General features: G+C 37.7%; 1 protein-coding gene and 1 pseudogene across 2 annotated transcripts in view; one reads left to right on the top strand and one right to left on the bottom strand.

Annotated features, from left to right (window-relative positions):
• The window catches only part of ST6GALNAC3 (ST6 N-acetylgalactosaminide alpha-2,6-sialyltransferase 3), a 574,754-nt gene that overhangs the window by 222,030 nt on the left and 339,929 nt on the right, over window positions 1-12,795 (bottom strand). The window lies entirely within an intron of this gene.
• Window positions 979-1,114, top strand: LOC117027884 (uncharacterized; annotated as a pseudogene).

The raw sequence follows: 12,795 nt of genomic DNA, 5'->3' as shown, positions 1-12,795 counted from the left end.
TTTGGCTCTCTCACAGCAAGTTAAAGTTTAAATCCTCTATTAACGCTATTGACTGATGTAAACCCAGCGCCCACAATTTACCTAAAGCAGCAGTGCTCTTAGATTAACATTTGGAGAAGCAAATTTAAAGAAGAGGACAAAAATGAAGCAATCTGCGAATTTCAAAGTTAAGCTTCCACTATCAAATTTTTTTTTAACTTTCTGTTTTTTCCTATTACAATTCTCTGCAGTATTTTTAATTTTGGTTCAGACAATGTTAAAAGAATTGTACTGAGATTAAACTTCCTAAACATTGGCCATAATTTTTACAAAAGCTGACCAAACATAAAACTTTAGGACCTGTCTAAGCAGGACAAGTGACGTCTGACCACAAGTTCCACATTGGAATATCATTTAAGACAGAGTATTTCAAACACTAAGCAATATACTTCACAGAGCAATCTAATATACACACTCAGATTATGTACTGGGTCACAATATAAAATGTTTTTCTTAGTGCACACAGTGTCCAAACATCTTGCAATACACCGCCTTAAATGCCAACGTGGGCATTTGCCCTGCTTAAAATATGTCTTAATATGTGATATTTAATCAGTGCTATTGATATATATGTATCCTCTATTTACCCATCCATCTGAAACAATTACTGTGTCTTACTATTACTGTATCTTTCTACGTGCCATGCATGCTAAATTGTACTCTTTTCTAGTTTGTTTATTTCTTTTTTAAAAAAATGCTGACTGCCACCCACTTAATTAATTTCAAGACTCACTAATGGGTAGACACTTACAGTTTTAAAAGGCTTGATTTGGCTTAGCTCATATATAAGTGTCAGTTGTGGAAAATAAGAAAGCGCATGGCAGCCTAAAAAAGAAATGACGGGGACAGAAGAAACTAAAGAGAAAAATAATGGGGTAATTTATCCAGGGAGCTATGGAGATGGCTGGGCCCATTTTATATTAAGAGTTGGGAGGCAGAGTTTTGTATGAAAGGAGAGAAGGTTAGCACTCCCCTTGACAAGGATGGAAGACGCCCGTGGGCCTAACGATATGCATATGGTTAAGGCATGGTTAAGGCATGCCACCTACTTCTCGGCTTCTAACCATTGTTTCTGGAAAGACTCTCCAAACCCCCTCATCACCTAGAAAGATCAAGAATGCATTGGAGACATCATGTACAGAGGAAGTGAAGGAGATAAGGAAGAGGCTCTTTCTTCCACCAGGAAAAGCAACAGAGGAAAATAGCATGGGTCAGATATCAGGAACAAGCTAACATCCTTCAAAATGATTTTAATGGAAAAGTGATGCAGCTGAGAATTGAAGCCTTGAAGAAGTGCCAGAAGGCCAATGACCTGAAATTATCACTGTACTTACAGCACAATTTTGAGCCAAACCAAGCATTTTTTAATCTTCCTGGGTCCCAAGGTATTATGGACACTACAACTACGGAAGGAGCAAAGACAGGCAAACATGAATCTGATGTGTGAATCCTGGGATCAAAGACCTACACAGAACAGCAAGGAACTAAGAGAAGGCAGTTCGAAGATGTAGGAGGCAGGCTCTTTTTCCTTAGGTCACTCACTGCCAGATGAATCTCTGGAAGATTAGAAGACTTTCACTCCATCTGCTTGGACAGATTTAAAGACTAGACATAGCCCCTTGTGAAAATTAAAATCTCTCAAACCTGAAAAAAATCAACAACAACAACAACAACAAAAAACGAGTTGGGATTGAGAGCAGGAAACTACCTATTAATTCACTTACACGCATACACATTTATTTTTTTCCCCATTAATTCAACCATTCCTTCCACAAACTTTGAGTTCCTACTCTTTGTTGTATCCTGAAGATAGAAAGATATATGACACAGCACCTATGTTCTCCAGAAGTTAACAATCTGGGAAGATGGAGAGAAGTATGCGGATAATTACTACATGGATGATAACAGGGTGCTGAGGAAACAGGCGGCCATGTGGTCAGTCTGACTGAGACAACCATGGACACTGTCCAGAGGACGCCATGCTAAAGACATGCTAGCTACCTCAACAACCTACGCAGCCTGCCTTTTCAAAGCTGCCATCATGGTAATCTAGGTCTAAATCCTTAGTCTGTCTTTTACTGCCTAAGTGGCCTTGAACAACCTTCTGAGCCTCAGTCTTTCCATCTGTAAAATGAAAAGCTAATAACACCCACCTGGTGGGTTTGTGGTAAGGCTTAAACATGATGATGTATAATAAGGAGCTTAGCACAGCACCAGGAGTCCAACACATACTGATGGCTAGAATCATTATCACTGTCAACATCCATACCATCATTCTGTTTCCTCCCTCAATGCTGGTGGCAAAATCTCCCTTTCAAAATGGCATCCTGAATGATTAGACTTTTTGAGGGAGTCCCCCTGAACTCATAACAAGCATGACAGATGCCCGTGCTGACACAGAGGTTTTAGAGAAGAAGGAAGTGGAATAAAAACTCCAGCATGAAGCACCTTGCTCTAGAGTGTTTTTTCCTGAAGTTTTAATACTGTTATCTGAAGTGTTTAATCATATAATTTTAAATATTTTGATGCTTTTGAGACTTAAGGGCACAGGGTATAATTACTTTGAGATGAAATGTAAAATAAGGAATGAAGAGCTATCAAACTCCAAAGTCTGCCATGGGCAACCACCAGGGGAGAAACTACTTAAATATAAAACACAGCTTATTAAAGTTGTATGAAGATTCAAATGATAACTGATCACTGATCACTATGTGTTTTGCATAGAGGATTCTATAGGGGATATGAACTACCAGCAGATTTGGAATATCATAAAGAACAATTTTATAGGTGAGAAGAAAAAAGCAGAATCAGATTAAATAAAACAATGACCAATCTTGACTGCCAGGATTTAATTTCCTAAATTGGATATTTTTGTCCTCTGATCTTACTTCAATAAATAAAACATTTAAATGAAATGATCACAAACATTACTCCTATTCACCTGACTTAAACTCACAGAAGCCTAACTCAATCACAGTAAAATCTGCTACCATTCCTTCTTTTTCTTACCCATTTACCCAAAATGCCCAAACAATGAGACATTCTGATTCCCACCTTGTCACTGGATCTAAAAGGGAATTCATCCACATTATCAGGCTGAATGTTTCCATTGAGAATAACTTCGGTGATGTGAAGAAAAGTAAATGCTCTTTAAGAGACTCCATCGCTCTGTATTAAATCAAATAAATGAAAGACAACAGGATGCTGGTTTGGGTTATAACATTGTTACTGCTTAGAGCCATTGCTAATGCAAATGAAGAATAATGAACTTAGGCCAATTTAGCAACTGTCTTTGATGGCAATGCTGACTCCTGGCTACCCACAGTGATGAAACTTCAGATGCAATAGTGAAACTTGGTTCTGTAGTGTCTCATTTATTTGTTTCTTGACAGATGGAGCCAGAGGACCAATGATCAAAGGGGAAAGACATGAGAAGGGACTTCTTAGTGAAATAGTGCACAATTCACTTAGCAAAATTTATTCTTGAGACTTTTACAAGATGTATGATTTCTAATAAAATGACCAACCAGTAGTTTCCAATTTGTCTCAAGGTTTATGCTTAAGACATCATGTCACAATGAACAACCCAATTTAAAAATGGTCAAATGATATGTCTCCAAAGACAATATATAAATGGCCAACAAGCATATGAAAAGATGTTCAATTTCATTAGTCATTATAGAAATGTAAACCAACACCACAGTGAGATGTCACCTCACGTGGATTAGGTGGCTATTTAAAAAAATAGAAGAAAACTGGCAAGTGTTGGCAAGGATATAGAAAAGTTGGGACTCCCATGTATTGCTAGTAGGAATGTAAAATGGTAGTCACTGCAGAAAACAATTTAGTGGTTCTTAAATAAGATAAACATAAACTCATATGACCCAGCAATTCCAATCCTAGGAATATACTGAATGTACAAAAGAACTGAAAACTTGTGTTCAAATAAAGACTTGTACTAGACTGTTCATAGCAGCACTATTCACAATAGCCAAAAGGTGGAAACAACTCAAATGTCCATCAACTGATGAATAGATAAACAAAATCTGGTGTGTCCATACAATCAACTATTATTCAGTCATATGAAGGAACGAAGTACTGATACATGCCAAAACATCAATGAACCTTGAACTCATCATGCTAACTGAAAGAAACCAGACACAAAAGGCCACAAAATTGCATGATTCCATTTACATGATATATCCAAAATAACTAAATTCATAGACAGAAAGCAGACTAATGAGTGATTGCCAGGGACTGGGGAAGGGAGAATGGAAAGTAACTACTTAATAGGTATGGCTTTTCCTTTTAGGTGATGAAAATAGTCTGAAATTAGATAGTAGCGATACTTGCATATTGTAAATGTACTAAAAACCATGAATTGTACACTTTAAAACGTGAAAATGGCAAATTTTATGTTACATGTATTTTCACACACACACACACACACACACACACACACACACACACACACACACACACCATGGAAGGTTCTGTATAGAATTGAGGGATGTGCTTCAGCATAGTAACATGTTTGAGAGGGGTCTAGAGGCTTTGCTTCAAAAGTGCTTCTGAAGCATGAACATCGTTTTCACTTGGATTGGATATTTACTTAGGAGTAAGGATTGATGGAGACTGAGGAAGGGAAAAAATTATGGAAACTATCCCATAGCACTGACAATGTTAAAACACCTATTAGAAGTAGACGGTTTTTCCATTTTAAAATAATCAATATGGGATATAGCATTCCTTTTAGTGGACACACAGAAAATGAAATAGACTTTGTGTATTCAACAAAGTTCACATTCTGTTATCTGTATTGATTTAAATGAGCATACCCTATAATATCTGCTCCCAATGTCGTCACTTTTCTCCCCTGCAATATGGAAACACTGCTAATTTTCTTCTCTACTCCCCTGGAAATTTTTATTGTTTTGCATAGCAACAGGGAGCAAGCATGTTTACATACTTGTAATAAGCTACTCCCCTCAGCAGCCTACAATCAATTCCATTCTATCCCCATATTTCTCTATCTGTGTTAATTTCTCAGCCCATCTTGAATCTAAATTTAAAAACAAGGAAGTAGAAGGAACAAAATTTCTCAGAAATGATGGTTGAGAGTTTATTTCTATACAACTTAAGCAGAAACATGTGCACTCCCAGGGATATTTACTGACATGTTAGGAGGTATATAAATCCCAGAAATAATACAGTATATCTTCCTGAATTGTCAGTTTCATACCATGATAAGGGATTTAACAACATTATATTTCTATTAAAACAGATACACTATGGAGCAAGATGCAAGATTCACGTGTATTTTTAAGATTATACAAGACTCAAAAGAAATTTCTCACTAGCTTCCAGACTCTGAAGGCGCAAGTTTGTTCTCCACTGCTTTTAGGAATACATAAAAGCACGTTGTAAACTGTAGCTGACCATACTGAATCTGCAGCAATGGGCATACTTCTGGAAAAGTATGAGGGTTCCTTCCAATGCCACACCGAGAAGTCAGTCTTGTTAAAGAATTGTATTGTGCTTTACAGTTAGATCACAAAGTGTTTTTACATATATAATTCATTCAATCCTTATGATGTCCCTGTGAGGCTGGCATTTTATAGAGAAAAGTAAGGAAGCTCTGAAAATTTAAGTGATTTTTATTTATAGGGATAGTAACAGCCAGACTAAGACTCCAAGTTACTCTAAAAGGCAAACCAAAATACTGGGCTAAAGAGGGATGAAGTGTTGGTTCAAAGTCAGTACTTGGAGAATAGTCCTGCAACTCTGATACTCTCTGAGAAAGAGTAATGAAATTGACAGAACAGTGGGCACAATGGAAAGTGTGCATGAAACCCTGTAGCTGAAACCCCAAAAGCTGCACACTGAATGGCAATACCCTCAGCATCCGAGCAGCCAAGGTTATGTCCCCAGCAGATTGTGATGTTTCTTGGAGAAATAAAATGTGTCCCTAGAGTCAAGCCTGCATATATACTAAATTAGGAGTCCTCCAAAAAGCTGGCTCAGAGAGACCAAGCTACAGTGAATACAAACCTTCCACCCAACACATAGCTGTCAGCTAGCCTTTATTCTTAAATGTAAATCAGCAGCAGAAATTGCCATAAATTGGGAAAAGCTTCCAAAGTGAAAGCCAAAAATCAGAACAAACAGACAACAAGGAAATGGTAAAAAAATAATATGCATACATAATATGTGCAGGAAACAGAAGAAAATGTAATAGCATGATGTAAATAAGAAAAGATATTTTACCTAGAAAATAAGGACAAATTCTCATAAAACAGAAGCACTCTGAGAATGCAAAAGAACTCTTGAAACTAAAAAATTTAATAGCTGAATATTAAAAACCTGATGATTGGAATTTAAGTAAATCTGCCAGAAAGAAGAATAAAAGAACAAAGAGATGAATGTTGAAAACGAAAAAAAAAACACCATAAAACTCAGAACAAATCCATATCTAATATAAAACTAAGAGAAGTTCCAAAACAGAACTGAAGAAACTAGATAGGAAGAAATTATCAAAGAAATAATTCCAGAAAATTCCTCATCGCATATAAACAAACAGGAGTCTCCATATTCAAATTGCTCACTAAAGCCTAGCACCATTTGTTTAAAAGCACCCACACATAAGCCTGTCACATTGAAATAGCATTAATCCAGAGATGAAGAAAATTTCTTAATATTTCTAATGAGAAAAAAAATCAGGTCAGGCACAAAGGAGCAAAAAAATCAAAAGTATAAGACTTCCCAACTAGGAAATGATGTAAAAATTTCTTCAAAATTCTTGGGGAAAAGATTTCCCAGCTAATTATATACTAAATCAAATTATCAATACAGCATGAGGGTAGAATAAAGTGTCTTCCAGACAAAAATGCAAAAAACTTATCTTTCTTATCCACCCTTTCTTAGGAAGCTTCTAGAAGATGTAATCCAGCAAAATGAGGCCATTAACCAAGAAATAGGAAGACAAGGATTCAGGAACCACAAGTCTAACAAATGTGATGCAGGGGTCCTGTAATAACAATATAAGAGGCTTGGAGGGCATCCTGTCCAGAAATGACAATATATCTGAATATTAAGGGAAAAGAAATTCACGTGCACATGGCAGTGTTAATGGACTGTTTAGAAAACTGTGAGAGTAAAAATACAAGGCAACTAGCATCACTCAAAAAAAAGTTTTTTCAAGAAAAGAAACAGCATACTTCTTGGCTTTGAATAATGTTTACCCAGTTTTAAACACTGATCTTTTGCATTAACTAAAATATGGGATGACGTTATATTGGAAGAATGGGAAAATAATGGTGTGGGGATATGAGAGAGATAAATTCTCAACTGCCATCATAGGAATTTCATAGAAGATGTCTAAAATTGTGACACCGGAGAAGTATATGTATGTTATTTAGAAACATGGATATAAATAGCATCATCTAAAGGGGTGGGAAATAATTGCCCCTAGAAGTAAGAATGAGGAGTGGGGGTGATGGTGGTTGTGGTGCTGGTGGTGGTGAATGGGCTGCTATCTTTAAACAGGTTTTTAAGTATGTGCATGTGTTATTTTCATAAAAAGTTAATTTATAAAAGAACGTGTTATCAAATAATAGCAAATTAAAGAAATTTTGATATAACCAATATAACATGCTACCCAGCCCTCAAATATCCTATTATAACATATCTGTATCCAAAAGACAGAATGTTCATGATATATTGTTGGAAAGGAGCAAAAGAGGAGCAAACAAAAGCAGGTTACATTTTTGTAAAATACACACACACACACACACGCAGGCACGCATAATGTGACTACCAAAAAAAATGGTCCTTACCCTCAGACAACGTTCAGTCCAGTTTGGAGCATAATATAAGGTGATAATTTTAGTGTAATATGTTTGTCAATAAGACATGGAGTTCTCAAACTCAAGCATGCCTCAGAATCACCTGGAAGGATGGTTTCAACAACGATTGCAGGGCTCCATGTCAGAGTTTCTGATTGACAGGTGTGGGGTGAGGCCCAAGAATTTACATGCTTCTAGGTGATACTGATGCTGCTGGTCCAGGACTCCATTATTAATACCACTGAGATGGTGACATGCAGAGTTCTCTGACACTTGGCTCAGCATGGGCATCAGGGAAGGCTTCCTGGAGGAGATGCTCTCAAGTCACATCCTAAATGGTTCTCAGTAGTCTCTGAAGTTTTCACCAAAGTGGAAAACCATTTTCAACTGCTGACAAAGCTTAATGGAAATTCTGGCTGTATCAACGATAAGGTTCTATATACTAACCACAATCATCACATTTCCTTGCTTTGGGCTAGATAGAGTTCTCTAGCCAGTACTGGTTTATCGGCGGCTCTGCTTAGCATTTTTACATGCCTTTGATTAACAAAAAGAAGAAATTAAAAAGGTATTACTTAAGAATTGCGGTTTGATGACAAAAATCTTCTGAGTTTGACTGAGAGGGATTAGAGTAAGTTTGGGGTCCTTATCATGAGAGGAAGAGAGTCCTGATTCAGTCTATTCACAGAGACACAAGACTTGTCAGCTGGTTAAGAAGAGAGCCAGCACTAGTCCCTGTAGTGACTCTGCTCACTGTCAGATGCTGTTCCCCAGCTCATTTCTCCAGAGAAGAGGGAACAGTGGAAACGCAGAAGGACTAACATTAGTGACTCCCGACCAGAGCCCTGACCCTATGCCATGCATGTGGTACTCCCTGCAAGGTAAGTGCACCCCGAGGTGTTTAGGATGGTAAAGACTCATCAGAAAAACTAATCTCTGCTTCCATGCCAGCCAGTTAGTTTATCCTCATTGATTTCTCACGTTTTTCTTTTTCCCTAAGGACAAAAGTAAAGGGACTTATGATGTAAAATCGAGATAGTATAAACGGCATCACACAGCAAGTCATTTACTGAGCACCGACTACGTTGAAGCCACTGTGGTGAGTATTACCAAGGACAGAGAGACAACTCAGTCATCTCCAGATAATATGAGCATTTGCCCATGAACAAGCAGGTCGTTGGGGGAAATGTCACCACCTGTACTCAAAGTGCCTCAATGGAGCCTGAACGATGAAATATCTTTGATTTAGGAATCCGCAGCCTGAGTTCTGATGGCTGTCTGTTGCTTACTAGCTGTATGACCACGGACGAGTCCCCCTTTCCTTATCTGTAATCGGAAAGAACTTCTGTCCTCACTTCACAGCGTGGACATAGAAATCCAATGGCATCAAAACCGACAAAATACTTTGAAAAATAAAGTTGTATGCAAATGTATGATAACATTGTTGCCATTTTTATCTACCAGGGATTTTCAAAATTGTCATTTTCAAGACCAGAATGATTTACGAGGCTCTATATGAACTGGTTCCTGAAAACTTCTCGAGTTTCATTACAGCGTTTTGTAAGTTTGCCTCTCTCTGACTGGGCTGTGTGCCTAGCATAGTGAAGGGCCCAGAAGTGGTATTGGGTAAAAATTATTAAATAAATGGGTAAACAAAGGGTGGAGAAGTGGTGTAGGAAAATTGAGAAATACATTGAGAGCAAACATGGACTTTTCTTTCCTCCAGCCTCAGAAAAATGGATAGGTTGAGACTCTTCTATTATCCTTTCATCTAACTGTAAGAGTCTACAATTTGATCCAATTTTAGAGAGATGAGTGCTAAAGAAGGAATGCCAGGCCAGTAGCCATCAGTTGACTCACTAGAAAAGGGAAAACTCTGTATGTGGAAATGATGAAGCCTATAATTGGCCAAGTCTATCATAAATTAAAAGCTAACCTTCCCTTTCCAGAAAGGTGGCAACTTCTTTGCTTCTGATACTGTGAGATGCAGGAAGTCAATTCCAGTTACCTTAAACAGTGTTCTCTACTATTCTAATAAAACGACTCTAATGAAAATTTGTGTGGAGAAAAAATTGGAAACAGTATTTTCTATACTTTCACAGTTATTAAGATGCCAAATTGCAACCGTTACAGAGTCTCCTAGAAACAGCGTAAATGGTATTTACGTGAAATACAACTCTCTTGCCATCTATCCTGGGTGAGAGCCTGACCTCTTTGTCATGCATAAGACAACATCATAAGACTACTTTCTATCATACTATCATCAATTTCATATCATTTTCTTTCAAAATCTATAAAGTAATTTTTATAGAGCATCAGACCATGATTTAAAATTTTGACAAGGCCAAGAACGCTAAACCACAGTCTCCCTCACACTTCGGACAAAGCTATTGGAAATAGAAAGGAAGATCCTTTTTGGTGTAGGGATTCTTGGGGGTGGGGTAGAGAAGGGAATGATGCTTGGGAATTACAGAGGGCCATGAGTTTCTTGCCCTGGTGAGCTCTTCTAAGAAGTCCTGCCTTGTATTCTGCAACAGAATCTCGCAGACAGGAGATACAGCCCTCCCAGTTCTAGGCTGAATGAACAGAGCCTTTATTCTCTAAGGCCAAAGTGGATCACACTGCCGTAACCTCCCCCAGAAATCATTTGAATTAACAATGACAGGTCTGCCCTTTGGCTTTGGTTTGGCCAAGACACTTGGATTTTATAATTAAAAAGTATACCAGTACCTGTATGTGAAAGCTTATAAAATGAACATTAGACTGACCAATCTAAATTTGGGGAGCAAATAAAAATTAACATAATATATTTTTTAAAAAAGTATATCAGTAACTGCTGGAATAAAGCTACATTGGTGCTCTCAAGACTTCAGCAATGGAGACTTCAGGGAAGAGCAAGCTTGAGTAATCATAATTGTGACATTATAATTGTCAGGGAGAGATCACAGAAGGAAGTTACAGGAAGCCAGTGATTTAAAGAGAAAAGGGAAAAGATCTTAAACACAGTAGGAGCTCATCAGTCCTACATGTGAAAAAAATGAGAACTGAATTCCCCAGGAGTCTGATGAAAGAGGAATAGCCAAGTTGTTTGCGCTCAATTTTTTGAGTCTTAAATTTCACTAAAGAAATATATATTTGGAGTAGAGGTCATGTTCTGTTGGTGAAAGTCAAAAGAGGGGCCCTAAAAGGGACAGTGCCAAGATGTCCACTAAGTCAGGTGGTATGAGAATAATATCAGGCTGGGTGCAAGTCAGCGTCCGCACCAGATAATAGATCTGTTGTTGGGAACAGATGGAATAAGAATGTGTTCTTGGTTGATTGAGCAAAAAGAAGTACCTAATCTTTTTTTTTTTTTTCCCTAGTTTCCATGATGGTGCCCTAAATCCTGAAATGAATTATATCATAACATGTACAGATTGCCTCTTGGACGTTCGTGGAGTAAAAGCAATCCAGTCAACTCTGAACAAGTCATGCCAATGAAAGCAAAGTGATATGGATACTCCAAAAGAGAGCAAAATCAGAAAATCACTTATTTTGGGTTATAGAATATGCTGTATTATTTGGGAGGTAGCAGATTTACCTTGTTTGTGTTTGTGTTTTGCTCGTGGAAATGTGAAAATTGGTGTGTAGCCTCCTAAATGTGAAATGTGTAGCCTCCTCTAAGCGCACAACAACTGGTGTGGAGACAATCAGGGAGGAGGAATAAATCAGCTTGGGACAGAGTTTTTCTGTAGATACATTCCGGGTGGCAAACTTTAGAGCTAACTAATCATGAGATCGTAAAGGGAAATGGGCAGCAACTCATTTTATGGAGGGAAAACTATAACTGATGCTACCCCATCTAACCCAGGACACACAATTAGAGGTCCCAACCCCTTAACTATGAGGCTGAGGTTCTTCCCACTAGGTCACATGACTTGCTCAATTAGTACTTAATTGGAGTGGACTGGAAGGACAGAAATGCAGCGACAAAAGGCACTAATAAATTGAAGAGTGAGAGATCATGAAAGGGATGTTTAGAGAAATTAAAATGCTCTGAAGATTGAGACTGACATCCAGGAGAGCTCACCCTCCCAAGGTGTATTCTTAGTGACATGGGCCAAAGAAAGAACCATATTTGATGAAGGATCATGGTATTAGTCTCAATGTGAAATTGTTTAGTTTTGAGTGCTCTCCGTATAGGGCATTTATATCTGGATTCAAATCTGGATTCAAATCCTCCCTTGCGCACATTTTCCCCCCTATACTTCCTTGTCCTGCTAGCTTAAGCAAGTAACATACTTTTTCTGAGGCTCAGTTTCCTCCCTTGTACAATAAAGATAATAATTGTACCTGCCTCGTAGGGTTACTGAGATGATCATGAGGACACAGCATATAGTAAGGGTTCAACAAATGATACATATGCCTTTGTTCAACCTTTAGGTGGAGCAAATCTATACTTTTTCATATTTCCTTAAGGATTGTGTCCATATTACTTTTTGTTTCTCTTCCTACTCAGTAGCTCTTGGAAAAAAAAAAAATATATCTTTTATCTTATTTTCTCTGCCTCGCTACTGCCAGACAGAGACTCTCATGATAAAAAACAAGTTTAAAACTTCCATTTACTTTAAATAGTGAGTCATAAAATTAATCAATTATAGTATATGAGGCTATAATGTTCCTGGGTGGTTTGAAGGTAAAAATCTTAAACAGAATTTGATGAAGAGCCATAAGATTTTATCAAATACATTTCTGTTTTCTAGAAAAGGGAAAGGCTACACCTGTAGTTGGTATTTTGCCCTTGGTATAGTCTCTGCTTTCAAATCCTAGTTCTTGTTTGTTACCTTCCCAAAGATAGCATGTCCTCATCTTGGCTCCATCGTCTCTAACTTGGGCTGTTGTCATAACCAGTTAGTAACCCTAACTGGGTTCC

The sequence above is a fragment of the Rhinolophus ferrumequinum genome, chromosome 9 (assembly GCF_004115265.2).
Source record: "Rhinolophus ferrumequinum isolate MPI-CBG mRhiFer1 chromosome 9, mRhiFer1_v1.p, whole genome shotgun sequence".
Taxonomy (NCBI): domain Eukaryota; kingdom Metazoa; phylum Chordata; class Mammalia; order Chiroptera; family Rhinolophidae; genus Rhinolophus; species Rhinolophus ferrumequinum.
This window is presented reverse-complemented; position numbering and strand designations above follow the sequence as displayed.